The following is a 17,765-nucleotide window of genomic DNA, read 5'->3' on the forward strand; positions in this document are numbered from 1 at the left end:
ACCAGCATGGCTGCGGAGAGCAGTATTGCATGCAGAAGGAGCTGCAGCCAAGATGGCTCCCTCTCCTTCAAACACAAGATATGAGAACACCCATGTCACACTTGGGCGGGCATCAAAGCTGTTGGTAACCCTGTAGTCTGGCCCCAGCATAAGGATGCAAAACTTCTGCCCCATCTCTTGCAGCAACATTAATCTTAGTTTAACCCACCACAGCTTGTCCAGCCCAACCTGGATCTCTTTCCCCACTGTGGATGGACATTGAAGCCTTGCTTCTCACGTCATTGACTATCCAGTGGGATCTCTCTGAAGGCTTGTGCTCACTTTTCATTAACAGCTTTATCTGCGCTAGTGATGCCTGCAGTAATTATTTCTTTTATTAGTCGTATTTCAATAGCTTCCGTTTGGGTGGAATCAGTTTCCACAATGCACAAATAAGTGTTTATGTAACTTATGTATCTTTTATAGCTTAACTTAAGCCCATAGCTAGGAGCTTTACTTTATCACACAGAAATCCCTCCGAGTGAGCACAAGGTGCTGCTACCTGTTTATAACAACTGAAAACGTTATCTTTGAATGCTTCAGTACCAAATTTAAGCTTTAGTTTTGAATAATATTCTTCCCAAAACTTGATCGTAATAGCAAGACTTGTTGTTTATGGTCTCATTTCTGTAAGAACATTTTTTTATGTTGCATGTAAGGACATTTTCAACTCAAATGCTAAAATATTTGCTAGTTCATCTCTAGACACCCTGAGCAGAAACGCAAGTTGTCTACCATCTGGAATATCTCATGCTGTTTGTTCTGCTCCTCCTACCCAAACTGGATGAAGTACATCAACCAAAGAGCAATCATAATAAGAAAGCTAACAGTCCAGGTCAATAGCAAAATGGTAAAGAATATGTGGCTGTAAATGCATAGGACCTGATACTTGATGCTCCCACCACAATATTGCTCTATAAATTTAGTAAACATCAGTTGTCTCTTACACCAGTCTAGATGACAAAGTTAGTGTAGAGACTTCTAACTTAATTTTTTATTTTTACTGTAAAACATACTTTTGGCTCTGTCACTGCCTCTCTAGCACAGAAATACTGACTGATGGTGGCTCAAATTGCCCCTTCCTCTGCTTAACCTCCCCTCAAAGAAACACCTGCAGCACCGCTTCTTGCCCTTGGGTTCAGCACATGCCAAAAACATAAGGAGAGGGAAATGCAAACGAGTTATTTCACTATAATAAACCCAAGGAAAATATATTTGATCATAAATGGCTCTTGCACACAACAGATGGGTTTGTGGTAGCTGACCTCGTTTTTTTCAGTTCTAACATTTGTTTTGTGCTGGCGGCTGGAGTGAGCGTGCGCACAAACCTCACACTGTGCCCCCCCTAATGCCATTCCTTACAGCACTAGGAACACAGAGAAATCATATTCAGCTGGTATTAGTGGAGATAAGCAAAACATGGTCTGTAACAGTACATATGAGTGTGGCTGAGGGATCAGAATCCGGCTGCCTAATTAGATTTGACGTTCACTCATTTCAAACCCACCCTAGTATGCAGAATTGTCTTTGATTAGAAGTCAACTTCAATTCTACTCACCATTGATTATTCATCATGTCAATTAAAGAATTAATTAAAAACAAAGCCCCACAACCACTCAAGTGCTGGCAAATGATCCAAAGGAAAAGCATTTCTGAAAATCAACTGAGAAGGATCTCTTCATGCCTTAAACCCACTGTGCATCGAATCCGTAACAGCGGTCCAGCGTGAATGACCTGCGCACATCATGAATCACACTGTCATTTTGGCAGCATTACGCAGCAGTAAAGGTGGAATGCTTTGTGCTGCTCTGTTATCTACCCCTGTACTAGGAGATAAACTACAAGGAGTGGTCCAGTGAGAAGTAGTAAGACCAGCAGGATGCAAAATGGGCTGTGGGAATTACTCTGTCTAGCAGCAGCCTGGTCTTTCTCTACCTCTTTTGGCATTTGCGCTGAACACTGTCCTGTTGACCACATGTTGGGTGGAATTTCAATTTCTCAGCTCATATCACAAAAAGTGATCAGCCTATTCTGCATTTTTGCAAGCATTAGCAGTAAGGGAGGCCTGGGAAACCATGAGTGGTACTGCTGGTCTCCCTTGTCCCTTACAGACCAACAGAAACATTTGGATGAGCCTGTGAGTAAAAGCTGAGAATAAGTGGGTAAGTCAAACCTCATGTCAAAAGATGCAACTCCGGTGGGAGCCTTTTGGTACAATCCATGATGACTCTGAGCAGTGACCTAAATTTGCATGTCAAGTGTAAGCAGTGGAGTGTCTTCACTTTCTCAGACTGTGGAAGTAATGAACACAAAAACCTTCTCACTGGCAGGAGAGAAAAGCAGTGACCCAGCAGTGTTTCATATAAAATCATCCTTAAGAGTACTCCTTTCTTTTATTACTTTGCACCAGTATTTCTGCTGTTTACAACCTTCATTTAATGCAGATGCCAGCAGCATGGGCAAGGACAGCAAGACAAGGCTCCTACCCTTTTGCATCTGCAGGAAAGTAAATGCATCAAGTAGACACATGTAGGACACTTTAGGTAACCAGTGGGCTGCTCTAGAGACTAGTTGTTTGGCTTTTGCCAAGATAGACAAACTGTAGCTGTAATTTGTATCCACTCCAGGTAGCTCTAATATAAGCACAAGTGAGCTAAATTAAACAAATAAGACGGGCATTTCATCCCTGAAAGGAAAGTAAAACATCATTGTTGTCAAATCCTTTCAGTCGCTAATGAGATACAAACGCTTTGCTGCTCCTCTTTAAATACGTGGGATTATAGTGACTTAAAATGCCTTGGATGTTTAGATGATTGTTCTGTTTCAAGGGCTGTCTTACTGGCACATTGCTCACTAAAATGTTGTTGAAGATGCCTGCTACATGTTTTCGGACAGAACATACTTCAAGCTGGTCGTTCTTCTCCCCGATATGAGTATTGCAGCAACAGATTTATTTAATCTTTTCGACACCTCACAAGTGTGGCCATTTCAAGAGCATCTCCATAAAAGTCCTGCGTTACTTCATTTATATTTGGCTATAGCATGTGCCTGAAGCTTTCTTCTAGTACATCAAGTGGTTGAACACTGTCCATGCACAATCAGGAGAGGCTGGGTGCTCTTTTGGCTTTATTTCATTTAAGTTCAAAATTATAATCTTGAACTAGAGAAGAGCTTACCTATATGACTTCAAAAACTTATCCTTTTGGCTAAAATATTTTCCATTTAAAAAAACTCACTAAAGCATAGGAGACAACAGTGCACATCTAATACCATCAATAGCCTAAACTTCCCCCAAACTACCACCATCTTCTCTAGCCAGGATCATTAGAGAAGCTTCAAAAAGCAGCTGAAAGAGATTCGATGCAGGATAAAGAGAACCTGTGCTAGGTAAAGAGTGCCTGTTGGAAAAGCTTGTGTTAAAGACACTGGTACTGGAGAAGAGATCTAATGAGCTCAAGGCAACTGAGCAAAACCCAGAAGGTTATTGCTACATGTGGATGGCCTGGAGGCACAGGTATCCCAGCTTCCTGTCCCCACATTGCTGTTTTACATGGAACAGTCATTGTCCACATGCACAAAAACCAGGACAGCTTTATAGACACACAAGCCTTTACAGAAACCACTTGAAAAAATACATAGAATTTTATGGAGAACTGCTGTCCTCACCACCACTTTCTGAAACCACATTTCATTTCAGTAGCTATCAAGTTTCTCCACATAGAAAAGCTGCTCCCTCTTGAACCTGTGAGTGATTTCTGCTCCTTGTGGCAAAGGAGGTTACACTGCTTGAGCAATCACTGGCACAGATTTGGCTTGGACTGGTTAGCACTCTCCCACACAATTACTGGGCATGGTTTGGGAAGTGGCATAGGCCGAGGAGCATTCCCAAAGCAGTCTTCACATGCTTCCCTCTTTTGGACAACAGGGCAGTTTAATGCAATGGATACAGGCTGGTCTTTTCCTGTTGCCATTAGTGCCTGAGAAAAATCTCAAATGGCCATCATTTAACATCACAGACACATCCAATGCAAATCTAATGAAAACATTAAATATATGGTAACTAGATCTACTCAAGTTAAATTGCTAAATTTAATCTGTAGTGAACATTAACAAAAAGAAATATTGAGTTTAAAATGTCATACGCTCCAGACGTGCTATAGGATTAGTTACCATTTGAGTCTTTTAGACACAGAGACATTACAGATAAACTGAGCGTGGATTAAACAGATCTGACAGCGTTTATTGTTCCTGAACTACAAGGTAATTATCTTGCGCAACTTTTCATTGCACAAATTAAGGCTGCACACATCTCAGAACAGCTCTGCTTTTCCACAGCCTGCCATTTAAAGGAAAAACCCACTGGGGCCATCGCAGGCTAATGAACAGCATATAGGAATGATGCCGGAGTTTGTCCTCTGCTGCCCTTCCACTCTTTTCTCTTTTCTTTCTCTGTTGAGATTTCTACATTTTCCAATTCACATCATCATTCTGGCTATAGGAAAAGGAGGACAGAACCATTTTATGCTTAACCAACCTCATAGCCTTTTATGAGGACATAACGAGGTGGACAGTTGATGGCAGAGTGGTGGGTGTGGTCTATCTTGATTTCAGTAAAGCATTTGACACAGTCTCCCACAGCATCCTCGCAGCTAAACTGAGGAAATGTGGTCTGGACAAACGGGTAGTGAGGTGAACTATGAACTGGCCAAAGGAAAGAAGCCAGAGAGTCGTGGTCAATGGGGCGGAGTCCAGTTGGAGGCCAGTATCTAGTGGAGTGCCTCAAGGGTCAGTACTGGGGCCAGTGTTATTCAATATATTCATCAATGATTTGGATGAAGGAATAGAGTGTACCATCAGCAAGTTTGCTGATGACACCAAGCTGGGAGGAGTGGCTGACACGCCAGAAGGCTGTGCTGCCATCCTGCGTGACCTGGACAGGGCAAGTGCAGAGTCTTTCATCTGGGCAGAAACAACCCCAGGTACCAGTATAACTTGAGGAACAACCTGTTAGAGAGCAGGGTAAGGGAAAGGGACCTGGGGGTCCTGTTGGACAGCAGGATGACCATGAGCCAGCACTGTGCCCTTGTGGCCAGGAAGGCCAATGGCATCCTGGGGTGTATTAGAAGGGGGATGGTTAGTAGGTCAAGAGAGGCTCTCCTCCCCCTCTGCTCCACCCTGGTGAGACCACATCTGGAATATTGTGTCCAGTTCTGGGCCCCTCAGTTCAAGAAGGACAGGGAACTGCTGGAGAGAGTCCAGTGCAGGGCAATGAATATGATTAAGGGAGTGGAGCATCTCCCTTATGAGGAAAGGCTGAGGGAGCTGGGTCTCTTTAGCTTGGAGGAGACTGAGGGGTGACCTCATTAATGTTTATAAATATGTAAAGGGTGAGTGTCACGAGGATGGAGCCAGGCTCTTCTCAGTGACAACCAATGGTAGGACAAGGGGCAATGGGTGCAAACTGTAACTCAGGAGGTTCCACTTAAAGATGAGAAAAAAATTCTTCACAGGCTGCCCAGGGAGGTTGTGGAGTCTCCTTCTCTAGAGACATTCAAAACCCGCCTGGACGCCTTTCTGTGTAACCTCATCTAGGTGTTCCTGCTCCGGCAGGGAGATAGGACTAGATGATCTTTTGATGTTCCTTCCAATCCCTAACATTCTGTGATTCTGTGAATATGATGATGGAAAATTATTCTGTCCTTTTGCTAAGGGAAGCAATTATCTTTCGATCTTTTTTTCACCTGGTGGCAGCATGAGATGCCCACAAGAAATACACTGTCTGGAGAAAGCATGCATACAAGTTTGTTTTATGCTCACATGGGAGTTATGCTGGATCTACCGGTGCTGCCTTCTCTACTGGGAAACAGGAGGATTATTTTCTTTTTAAGGGTAGAGCCAGGAAAGAATGGGGAAAAGGCAACCCCTTGTTGGACAACTGCAGATGAAAAGCTGTTTAACCTTCAGGGAGTTTCTCCTCTCAGTATTCAGCATGGAAATCAAATATATTGCAAGCACTTCCAGTCCAGCACCTACATGCATGGAAACAAGGATTTGTGGTCCAGATGGCATCTGGGGAGATGAGAGCAACATCTCCCTCCAATTTCAAAGAAAGCAAAAACTTGGTATATGTAGACAGAATTTTAAGCTGATTATTCTCCAGCCTCAGCTGAAGTCTTAGCATTTTTAATATGTCTTTGGTTTGGTTTTGTGTAGCACAGATGACTCAGTGAGCATTTCCAGCTCTTGATTTTATTAATCTGAACATCTAATAAACTAAACATTCACCTCTGTTTACTTTAGCAGATGTCTACTCTCATTAATAAGATTTTGTGTAAATCCAAGTAGATGTGGCCTGTGAGTGTTACACTGAATTCAGGAAAATGCCTCATGGTTCAAAGAGCACCTCACAGCCCATTGCTTCCTATCCCACAATCATCCCTCTGGGAAAACCCAAGTCCTTCTTCGAACCAACAAAATGGTATTTTGCAGATGTACCAAAAGAGACAAGGAAAAGGCAGTCAGCCATGCAGGACTTGACATATTAAACACTTAATTGAGCAGTGGCATTTTTTCAACAGCATCATCACCCACAGACGTGCCTGTATGGTTGGGAGAGTGCACAGGGATTGCTGTTGCTACCACAAGCGATGAGCAGGGAAAAAGGTGTCTCCATACCCAAAAACTACTTACACAGACTTTACTGCAGGAAGCTTTAACATTCGCCCCTACTTTCGTACCACAACTAGAGTTTTAGAACCTAACATTCATAAATTAAATACCAACAGAGGATGTCAACTTGCTTAATTGAGGAAAAGGACCTTTCCCTTGCATCATATGATAAGAAAATGCCTGTCAGACTTCGAGCACTGAGCTACACCGAGCATCCTACCTGTCTGCCTGGGGCAGTGCCAAGGAGCAGTGCCACCGTCCCAGGCATCGGCTCCTCTCCTCAAGAGTTACAAGGCATCTTAAAGGGATGTATTCACTACAAATCATATTTTTCCCTCTGTTTTGCCTCAGTCTTCTAGCAGAAGTAAGATAAATTTGACAAAGAAGAAAGACACCTCACTGAGCGACAAAGTTGGTTTTGGCTGCTCAGACAGTGAGATGATAATTTGGGGAAAGAGAAAGGAAGCTGCGGTGCTCAACCTTGCCCTGTCTGTCAAAACACGAACCTCCTGCAGTTATTTGCAGGTGCTTATTTGCCTGTCTATTGCCAACAGATTCCACTGTAGATGAGTTCCTTCCTTTGGTCAGCTTGAATAGAAAGGTTTAAACAGTAATAGATAGGGTTGGTCTAGCCTGGTCTTTTGCAGAGGTGAAGGCAAAAGCAAGAATCTCAGTGATGATTAGATAGATTTTCTCCGCTGCAATTGCTTTTTGCAGTTGATGCATGGCTTGAAGTTTTGCTGCTGGTGAGACTTTCAGGACAAAATCAAGCCTGTCAAATCTTTGGGTGTTGCAGCTAAATGTTATTTTTGAAATTTGTTTTTAATGATTTCTCACAGAAGGGATTATTTGAAACAGATCTGGTATCACTGAAGGGTTACCAGCAGGCTTCCTGACCTGGGAAGCTCTACCTGCTGCAGCTAATCGGGCTGTTTGAGGGCTGTGAGAGATGGCAGGCTGTGAGCAGTGGGACAGCAGTAATGAGGTGGCTGGCTCTGCCAGCCAAGGTCAGCTTACTGGAGGCATCAGAGACCAGAGAGCTCCTGATGCTTTAAAAGGGCTGGAAGATAAAATGTATTATTGTGACGACTTCATGTGTTGCACTGGTTCCAGGGAACTGTCAGCTTCAATTTGTTCCTCCCATTGAAAAGAAGAAAGATGCTCACATACTTCTGTGCTAATCCCTCATTTCTTTGTCCTGGTTGGGGGGTGAAAATTACAGGATACCCTTGTAACATAAAAATGCAGCAGAAAAAGACAACTCTAGAAAAAAAACACAAAAACAGTTCTTGCATCATGCTTAGAAGACTTGCCTTTTATTGAGACCACTGGGTGCAGAGCTTGGATACAAAGATCAAGGCAAGGTCTGTGCTTGTGGCTGCCAAAAGGTAATTCAAGAGCACCAAGGAACCTGCCCTTAACTCCACACCTTCCAGGGAGCAGGGCAGCATGTACTGGGACCTGCTTTCTCATCACAGCTGGGATACAGCCAGTCCCCTGGAGCCTCACTGGCACTTCCTAATTAACCTGGGCCTGGTCAGAGAGGGTGGTCCTCTTTCTTCACAATAGCACTAGACCCAGCCTCAAAGATACTTCAAAGCTAGAGTTGGAGAGCCAAAACTCAGGGGGCTGAATCCAAGTCCCCTGGATGCGGGCCTGTCATGATAGGAGAAGGGGTAATGGTTTTAAAATAAAAGAGGGAAGATTCAGACTAGATATGAGGAAGAATTTTTTCTTTACTATGAGGCTGGTGAAACATTGGCACAGGTTGCCCAGAGAGGTTGTAGATGCCCCATTCCTGGAAACATTCAAAGTCAGGGTGAACAGGGCTCTGAGCAACCTGATCTAATTGAAGATGTTCCTGCTCATGCAGGGGGTTGGACTTGATGAGCTTTGAAGGTCTCTTCCAACCCAAACTGTTCCATGAGTCTATGATTCTATGATAAAACTGCTGCCCACTTGCAGTGAAACAAGAGCACAAGGTGCTCTAGGGAGCAAACAACCAGTGCTTACATGCAGGAGGATGCTCTACCAGGTTTTGGCATGGCAGCTTACTCCAGGTTGTCAAACAAGGTAAAAGAAGCTCCATGGGAGGATTAAACACTGCCTGATGCCTTCTTTCCCCTTGAAATACCTGCCTGGAGCAGGAGCAAGAGCACCAGCTTTGTGGGACAGGAGCAGGAATGAGCCAGCCAGGCTCAGGTAAGCAAGGGCAAGAGCAGCGTTTGCACCAAGGAGCAGAAATAAAGCTGCTGAGCAGCTGTGGTCAGAAAAATTATGCAGTTTCTGCTTTGCTTTTGGGTGAGCAGGGAAGGACAGTTGTGGGACTCACAGCGAGCTGGCTGCCCAGCCTTAGCTAAGCCACTCCTGACATTAGGCAGGAATATATAATATGATTTGGTTTATTGCATCCAGGGCTGGCTCCCACTGCCACTCTCCTGCCAACCCTCTCACAGGGAGTTGGCAAAGCCCATCCCATCGCTCATCCTCTGTCTGCCCAGCTCTTCTGCACACAGGCTGCTTTCCTGTCTTGCCCTGGCAAAACTCAATTGTCTGAAGGACAGTGAGAGAAACAAAGATGTTGGCAAGTCAGCTACAGGGAGGAAATTAACTTCTAGTTCACGCTGTTGCAAATCCAAAGTGGAGCCACCACAGTTTGTGAAGTCCCCATAAGCAAAATTACTTCTGGTGTCAAAAGACTGATTTTCAGTTCACAGTGGGCCAAATTCTTTCTCTCTGCCTTCTAGAAGGGTAAGCACATCTTGGAGTCAGTGACACAATTTGTGCAAAACTGACAGGGGTGTGGGGGGAAAGGTCAGTGCATGCTCTTGCTGATTAATTTTGAAAATCTCTTGCTGAGAAACCTCTTTAACAACACACTTGACAGACGAGCAGTGAGCACTGAAAGTTGAGTGAACAGAACAGTGACCTCCAAGCTCCTGCTAAGTGGTAGAACAACCAGGTTTCTTCCCATTTTTGTTAACAGACTCATCCAGGAACCACATAGCTTGGAAATGATGCGACAAGCTCCTGTCTGATACTGGTCATCTCTAATGAGCCCGTGCCAGGAGCATGGTTCAGGCTTTGCTTTCCTCGCTTCCTTCCCTGTTTGCTTCCAGCTGATGCTCTGTGCTGGCTGAATGGCTACAGACACAAGCCACCCATCTCCCTGCTGCTTGCAGCTTAGATTGACAGATGAAAACTACCCCAGTAAGTGGCTTGTCCATGAGAAGCTTGTCACTGCCACATGTATAGCATGAGAGGGAAAAAACCAAAAATAAAAAAAAGAATCAGACCAGCCATCCCTTTTTTGGAAAAAAACAACACTGCCTTTAGTTCTCATTCCCACTTCTTTCCAGCAGGGAAGTGAGGTGGCTTCTCCCAGAAGAGGACCTTTCCCAGCAGCATGATTTGTCTGGAAGTTACCTTTCTGCTTGCTTAGGTTTGAAAAACATAAAAGAGCAAAAGGTAACCCTGCACGGCATGTGACCATGCTGCTGTGAATTTGAGGCCGTGCTTTGTACCATTCTTACCCTGAGTGTTTGTTCTGTGATACAGGTGAATAGAATGGTCATGTGCCTTGACACCACAAGAAGGTAAAGCAACCTTCTCACTTAGGAATGCTCCTTCCCAAACCACCCTATTCCACCCTTACACATTCCCAAGTGTTTAAGAAATCTTAATTCCACTACAGAAAAACCTCTAAGTTATAACTGTACTGTCATTCTAGAGAGGGGGGCAGATGTGGAAAAGCCAATTACTCTGTTCCTTAGACAGAATCCTGGAAATAAATTCAACCTGTTGCTTGTTAAAAAGAAAAACAAACAATCAGAACTCCTGAAGCCCACACCTTGTCAAAGAAGTGGTACTTGGATGTCAAAAACTAAACCAGCACCATGTTACAGATGCTGGGATTTTAAAAGTCCACATCACACAAGTGCTTATCTGCACGTTCAGAAGCACAGACACCATCTTAAGTTACTGTTCTAGTGATTTAGTTACTGGCTGAGAAAACCCTGAATTTACGGAAGAAAAGATAGATTTTGCTGCCTTTAGACTCCCACTGTGTAATATATACCACCCACACGTACTTAAGTGTGGAGCAATCTGTCATGTTTGCCCATTATGGTTATAAACCAGGGCTCCTAATTTGTCCCAGTGGATACCTTCCTCGAGTTTGGCCACAATAAACTAGAACACATTATATCTCTTCCTGCTGTGTGAAGATCTCAGAGGTGGCTGGGCAGCAAGCACAGAAACCTTCCAGGAAAGACACCCTCCTCTTACCTCCTTCCTTAAGCCCCCTGTTTGGGTGTGCTCCCATTTTTGTTTATTCAGAAGGAGAGAGAGACTTGTGAAAACTAATTAGCCACTGGAGAAGATGAAGATAATGTTTCTGCTTGGGAGTGTGTTCCCTGCCCCCGGCTCCAGCTGTGTGACAGCAGCTCAAACACGGTAATTAAGATGAGCGTGGCTGAATGCACGGCCAGATGAATGAATGCAGAAATTATGCTGAAAATACATTCAGCTCTTCCCAGGGAGATCTATGAAAGGGTGCAAAGGCAGAATGGCCACACACAAGCAAATGCACACACACGGTTTTCCAGAAAGCTTTTTGAAACTTTGAATGAGAGACAGCAAAATGGTCAGTTAACACAGCTGTAGAAAGATCAGTCATAGGATTAGTATGACCTTTTGTAACCGGGGCGTTCAAAGGTAAACTGAAGTGCAACGGCAGTGTGTAATACGTTTGCATCAATTCCTGGGAATGAGCCAGAGACAGAAAGGAGAACTTAAGAGGGTCTAAGCTTTCCTCACACTAATAATACCATAAAAGCTCACTGGAAATAGAAAGTCAGGACCTAAGGGAACGCTGAGATTTTTTTGTTTATATATGGAAACCAGGCTAAGCACTTCCATGCCCTATAAGAAAACATTAAATCAGATCCCCACAACAGCTTCTGATACCCCTCAGCGAACACCCACAGCCAAGACTTTCTTCACATTCACAGTCTAAAACCACACACGAGAAGCCGCACAGAAGCCCGGCTTCCCTCCTCAAAAACCTGTCGCTGCCTAAACCCCCGCAAGGGAGAGGGGACGGGGGCCGCTTCCGTGACAGCGGCTCCTCAGCCCTTGGGCTCAGCTCGGCCACGTCCCGCCTCGGGAGCGGACAGGCCCCCTTCCATCCCACGCGGGTTCCTGCCCCCATCCCCGAGCCCGGCCGGGTACCTGTTGCTGCCGGCGGGGCTGCCCGAGCCCGCCGCGGCTCACAGCCCGCCCCGGGACGCCGCTCGCCCGCTGCCGCCCAGTGCTCCTCGGGCACCGCGGCGCCCCATGCCCGGCGGCAGCGCCCGCAGCTGCAAAACTAATAGCGGCTAATAATAATTAAAAATAATAACTTAAAACTAAAAAAAAAAAAAAAAAAAAAAAAGGAAGGGGAGGCGGGGAGGGCAGTCCGTCTCCGATCGAAGCGCACCGCCGCTCTGCTAGCGAGCGCGGCCGCTGCCGGCTTTTCCTTGCGGAGATGCGGGAGGGAGGAGGAGGAGGAGGAGGCGGTGCTGCGCTGCGCGGCCCGCCCCCGCGGGTGGTGCGGAGGGCTGCGGTGCAGGGGGGTGCTGAGCCCCCCCGGGCTTTGAGGGGGGATGTTGATTCCCCCGCACGTCGTGCAGGGGGGTGCGGGTCCCCCTGGAGGCGGCTCCCACCTCGCCCCTGCCGGGTGCGGCGAAGCCGGCGCTGCCGGTGGTTCTGCACCTTTTTTGGGAGCGGCGGCGGGGCTCTTCTCCTTTTTTTCATTCGGCGCTAGTTGCCTCTCGTGCTGGGGGGGGAGGGTGTGGGGGTGGGGGGTGACTAAAGGATGGGAGATCCGCAAAATACCCCTGATCCGTCCCCCGGGGAGAGGGGCAGGGAACGGGGCTGCCGGCGCTCCCCTTCCCCGTGGCCGGCGGGCTGCTCGCTGTAGTCTCCGATGCCATCAGTAGCGTGTGGGAAAGCAGGCTCTAAATGTGGAAATTGGGAAGGCTGAAGACAGCAGTTAAACGTGAAGATAAATGAAAGAACATTGCAATGGATGGAGCTTAAATTTCTTCCTTTGAGCACTCCTTGCTGTACTATCCTGAGCCAAATAAAAAGGCAGGAAAGCTGTGTTTTCCCAGAGGTTGTGGGGTGTTGTCTTCAAATTCTGTCTTCCTTCTGAAATATATAGTCTTAGTTATTATAAATGGATCTCGCTATAGAGGTAAGAATTTGGAATATAATTATTTCTGGCCTTAGGACTTCTTCATTTCTCTTCTGCAGCTTTTTTTCATACTGGACTTCAGCCATCACCCCTCTCTTATTTTCTATGTGTTTTGCTGGCCCTTGTCCAACATTTAAAGCTCCTTCAACATATTATCCCTTGTGTTTTCTAAGCAGTTGGAAGTGCTGCTTCTTGGGGGGTCAGAGGGAAGCCCTGGCATGTTTATGAGTTTGGTAAATGGACACAATTTGGAAGATGGCTTGAGGATGCAACACTGACTCTCCCTATATGCCTCTATCTTTCCCCATTTGTTTCTCATGGAACACACAGATTCGTCACACACAGGATGATACCATATGGAGGAGTTTGGGAAATGACATCAAAGAATAAGAGTTGGGGGTTCACAGAGCATCATACATGGAAAATAAACCTCACTGAATAAAAAATCCAAGCTGCCAATTCCAGCGGACCTATCACCTTAAGCAATTTCCAGCAGTAATAATGAACATGTGGTATTTATATTGTATGCTGAAAATAAACAGCACCCTATAGCCTTAAGAAGTAGAAATTGTAGAGAAAATTGCTCCAGATTCAGTAAAAGCAGGAGTGGATGTTCTTCACACTGTCATGCAGACCTCTGGGGCCTGCAGGCCATTGCCAAGGTTTCTGAATTTAAATGGACTCTATGGCAATCACAGTGGTGGCATTTCCAGAGGCACCCACTTCTCCACTGGAAAAAAGTGTAGGGGCTATTGCCAACACAGTGCTACTGCTGTAGCTCCAAGGCAGAATTTTTAGGGTGACCTTGTTATGTCTCTGACTGAATTGACTATGCCCCTGTTTCATGTGTTTCACATAGGATGTGAACTCCCAGGCCAAGGCGGAGAAGTCGCTTTCTGGAAAAAGCAGCTGTGCGCTTCGGGCTGTGGAATGCCAGGGGAAGAGGAGAAGGAATATTTGTGGCAATGCTGGAAGCTATAAATGTCTCATCATGCATACTTAATATGCTTTTGAGTCCATTTCAGCCTTTTAGGGGGTGGCAGCTCTCACTGTGGAAGCCTGGTTAATTTGTTAAAGGTTTTCAGTGCTGTATACTAATTGCAGCATCTTACTTCAACCTTGAGCCTTCTACAGTAGTTCTTGGCAACTACTCTCTGTTTAACCTGTGTTACAAATTCCCTCTGGCCCTTTGCAGAAGACTTTCTGAACTTAAGGTTGCAGACGTAAATACCTCATTCATTTGCAACCTCCTCTTTCAAGGAAATATTCTCTATTCTATGCAAATGTGTGTACTAGGGATGTATGAGCTGTTTTTCTTGGTTTCTCAATATAGTTTTGCATAGCAAAGGCAGAAAGCTAATTTCCTTCTCTCTGTCACCCCCAACCCTACACACATTCCCACTTCCCTGTTCTCAGTGTTGTAGTTTGCTGAAACTCCCAGGAGACTGAGTAGGTTTATGGATGCTCTAGATAAAATCTTTGCCCCAGTTCATCCTTCCTAACATGTATTCATCCTGACACACATGCTTTTGAAAGGCTTGGGTCATTTCACGTGTGTCTTGTTTTGCTAATTCAGTGGAAAATGCCAGAGAGCTCTGCCTCCCTCCATAATTAGGCAGGAACTGAAGCTGCTGTTGTATTGTGACTGTGATCATGCTACTACTTCTATAAATTATTCGCTGTATTGCAGTGTAATCTGCTGTTATGTTAAAAATAGGTCAGCATGAATGTCCCCAGTGAAATTTCCAAGTGACATCAGCTGATTCTAGCTTTGTCTCCAGAAAACAGTGACCTCTCCAAACCAGTAATTGCCAATTATGCTGCACTTCCATCTCCCTGGCAGCTCCAGCACACCTTCACAAACACTAATTCCCAGCAATGGTAACCCCACTTTATGCTTGAGAGAACTAAGCCAGAGTTCCTAAATTACCTGCTGGGCTTTGCTGGAACACTTTGCTTTCTATTAGCCTTTGCTCCCAGGCCAAAGAGTAAATCAGGATTATCAGAGAAGAGATTATAGTCTGAGAATACCTAAGTGCTCTGCTCCTCCCAGGCACCCGGAAGGCTTCTTGCAAGGGCTGAGCAGGATTTTCTGGCTGATATGCATCAGTTACACATCGCTGTGGGGGGTGGATAAAATGAGAAGTGCTTCAGTTTTCCCAGCACCCCATGGACTCCAGCCTGCTGAATCCTCTGAATCAGCAAAGCAGGAGGGACCCCAGGTTTTCAGGTCCATGGCAGACATGTCATCTAGAGAAACCAGGAAAGGAGGAGTGGGACCTGGTAGCCTGGACAGAGGTCTGAGATGAACCCTCTTTCCCCCATTAGATTCTTTGAGGGAAGACTCTGTGATGACCCCTGTGAAAACGTGGGATATTGCTGCACGTTCCCTGCTTGCTGAGGTGATGTATGTCTGTTATGCAGATACAAAGACTTAGTCCAGTCCTGGCTCTCTCCAGACACCTGAAGGTGAGGGTTGTTGGTGGTAGACAGCTGAGTGGTAGTGCTAAGCAGACAATGCAGAGGACAATTTGCATGGATGTATCTTGTCAGGATGTTTGGATCAGCGAGAGGCCAGAGGAGGTGGGAGGATTATGACTTTGAGCTTTGGATGTCTGAGGTAGATCAGGCCTGCCCTATTCTTTGAGGAAGACAATTTGTATACGGGCTTTTCCTGCTGTGACTCCTCTTTGCTGTATTTCTGTGGAAGTCCCTTGCTCAGAAGGGAGTGCAGCATCTTCATTTCACTGCCAGATGCTCCGTGGGACATCTCCAATAGGTATCACACTCAGGCAAGCCTCCTGTGGGAGCACAGGTAGCAAACCTGAGTGCTCTTACCTGGGGACCTCAGTCCAAAAAAGAGATCAATGATCAGATTTGAGAGTGGGGAGCATGGCAGGTTCAAGAACCATCAGTTGGAAAGTCTTTTAGGGGAGAGGTAAAAGACAAGAGCCTGACTGCTGCCATGAGCAATCGGGGCAAGAAATGAGCTTTAACTTGCTGACCATACACAAGTTCAACATTAATATTTCTGGCAAAACATATTAAAGTATTGCCGCAGCTCTCCTATTCTCTATACTACACCCTGCCTATGCTGATCTTTGGGTTGACTCTGTTCCTGTATTTATACCTTCTCTGTCAGACGAGCCTGCCCCGTACATCTGGCTTGCACTTATCGTCATCCTGTAACATGTCTTGTTCCCCTAAAAGCTTTTGATACCCACTTGTTTTTCACTGCTGACATCCTCTAACCACTGTGCAACCATTTCCCCGCTTTTACTTCCCATCACAGTGTTGCTGCTCCACCCTCAAGTTCCTCATTTCTCTTGATGTCGCTTTTGCAAAGCTTTCCACCTGCAGCTCTCAGGAAAAAGTTATCTGAACTGGTCATCTGCAGTGACTTAGGAACAGATTCAGTCTTCTGGGACTTCTGGTCAGATGCTCAGCACCGCTGGATCTTTGGGAATGACTGAAGCATAATGCAGTGGTTGTGTCCTGTGGCATGATGGTCAGACCACACTCGGTATACCAAGGAACAGCTAAGTGTGCAGAGGGAGAGGTCTAAGGACAGAAAGAGGAGGTGCCTTTAGCTTTCAGTGCACCACAACAGCTAGTACTTTCCATAGGTAATCCTTCATTTGTCTCTTCTTTGTCCCGCTGTAATGCATTCAAGGTGGTCTGAGATAGCTGCCTTCAGAGCAAGAACACTTCCCAGTGACAGCCAGTGCCTGTGTCACCATCTGAAGATAGCAAGTTAACTTTGGGACATGTACACACAAACATACACTCTACCCGCCCTCATGTGTGTAACATGGGGAACAGGAAGAAGAAGCCACTGATTGCTTTGTTTTTTTCCCTGGACTGTTCCTCGTCAAAATCAGCCCTGATGACTCTTCTGGACAGGTTTTGGGTGGCAATGGGGAGGAGTTCATGGAGAGCTGGAGGGAAAAGCACATTCCAGTGTCTCAGAGTGCTTAGCAACCAGGGCTGGCTGAGCTGCTCTCAAGTGCACACCAAGTGTGTGAAAGGCATGTCTAGTACTGCAGCTCTAGCCTTATTTGTTTCCCCTCTCTTGTTTTTGAAAAACATTCCTTGTTTTCTAATTAAGGCGCATGAAAAACTGCTGGAAACTTATTTTTGCTTTCCTGGGCAGCTGGAAGACAGCTACGCAATGTGGTGATCAAAGCTATGGTAGTGATCAGAGATATGAAGTGACAGGTATGGCGCTGTCGGTCTGCTTTTAGGGACTGTGGCTGACAGATCACCTCTTCCATGCCATTGGTTATGGCCTGGCTTGAAGTCCTGCTGCTGGACAGCCCTGAAACCCTCTCTCCCACCATGTCTGAAGGAGTGAGTGAGTCTGCAGAATTTGAGATACCTGCTCAAGGCTGCCTTTCCCAGTACAACCAACAACTATAACGTCAAGAAGACCCTGTTAGACCATATCTAGGAAAGCATTTGACTTTTTCTGTTGCTTAGCTCTCAAGTGCCCAGGCCCTGGGGTCCCTGCCGTAAACCTCATCTTCTATCATGACAGTGGGCTGAGCTCCTCACTGTGTTTGGGTCTCTACCACCTCTACCCATGTTATCGGAGAGTAACACCCACCACTGAAACTTGCTGGTTACATCAGAACTGCAGTTAAAATGTGGACTCAGCCTATGTCAACCTCCAGACTGCCTTTGCAGCCTCACCTGCAGTTGAGAGGCAAATTTTGGGCAAGCTCTGAAGCACAGAGAAGGAGAAAGCCTTTCTTTGTACATGCAAACTCTGGTTAGCAGTCTCAGGCATGGCTGGGCCAGCCCTATCCTTGTCCATCCC

General features: G+C 45.8%; 1 protein-coding gene across 3 annotated transcripts in view; it reads right to left on the bottom strand.

Moving 5' to 3' along the window:
- The window catches only part of RIPOR2 (RHO family interacting cell polarization regulator 2), a 72,384-nt gene that overhangs the window by 43,109 nt on the left and 11,510 nt on the right, over positions 1–17,765 (bottom strand). The window contains exon 1 of one of the 3 annotated variants that reach the window (XM_065830945.2): positions 11,941–12,208. The exons of the other annotated variants lie outside the window; for them this stretch is intronic. The gene's annotated coding sequence lies outside the window, so the exon portion shown is untranslated. Of the gene's footprint in view, positions 1–11,940; positions 12,209–17,765 lie in introns of those variants that run through there. 3 annotated transcript variants of the gene reach the window in all.

This window comes from Patagioenas fasciata, chromosome 2, assembly GCF_037038585.1.
Source record: "Patagioenas fasciata isolate bPatFas1 chromosome 2, bPatFas1.hap1, whole genome shotgun sequence".
NCBI classification, from domain to species: Eukaryota; Metazoa; Chordata; class Aves; order Columbiformes; family Columbidae; genus Patagioenas; species Patagioenas fasciata.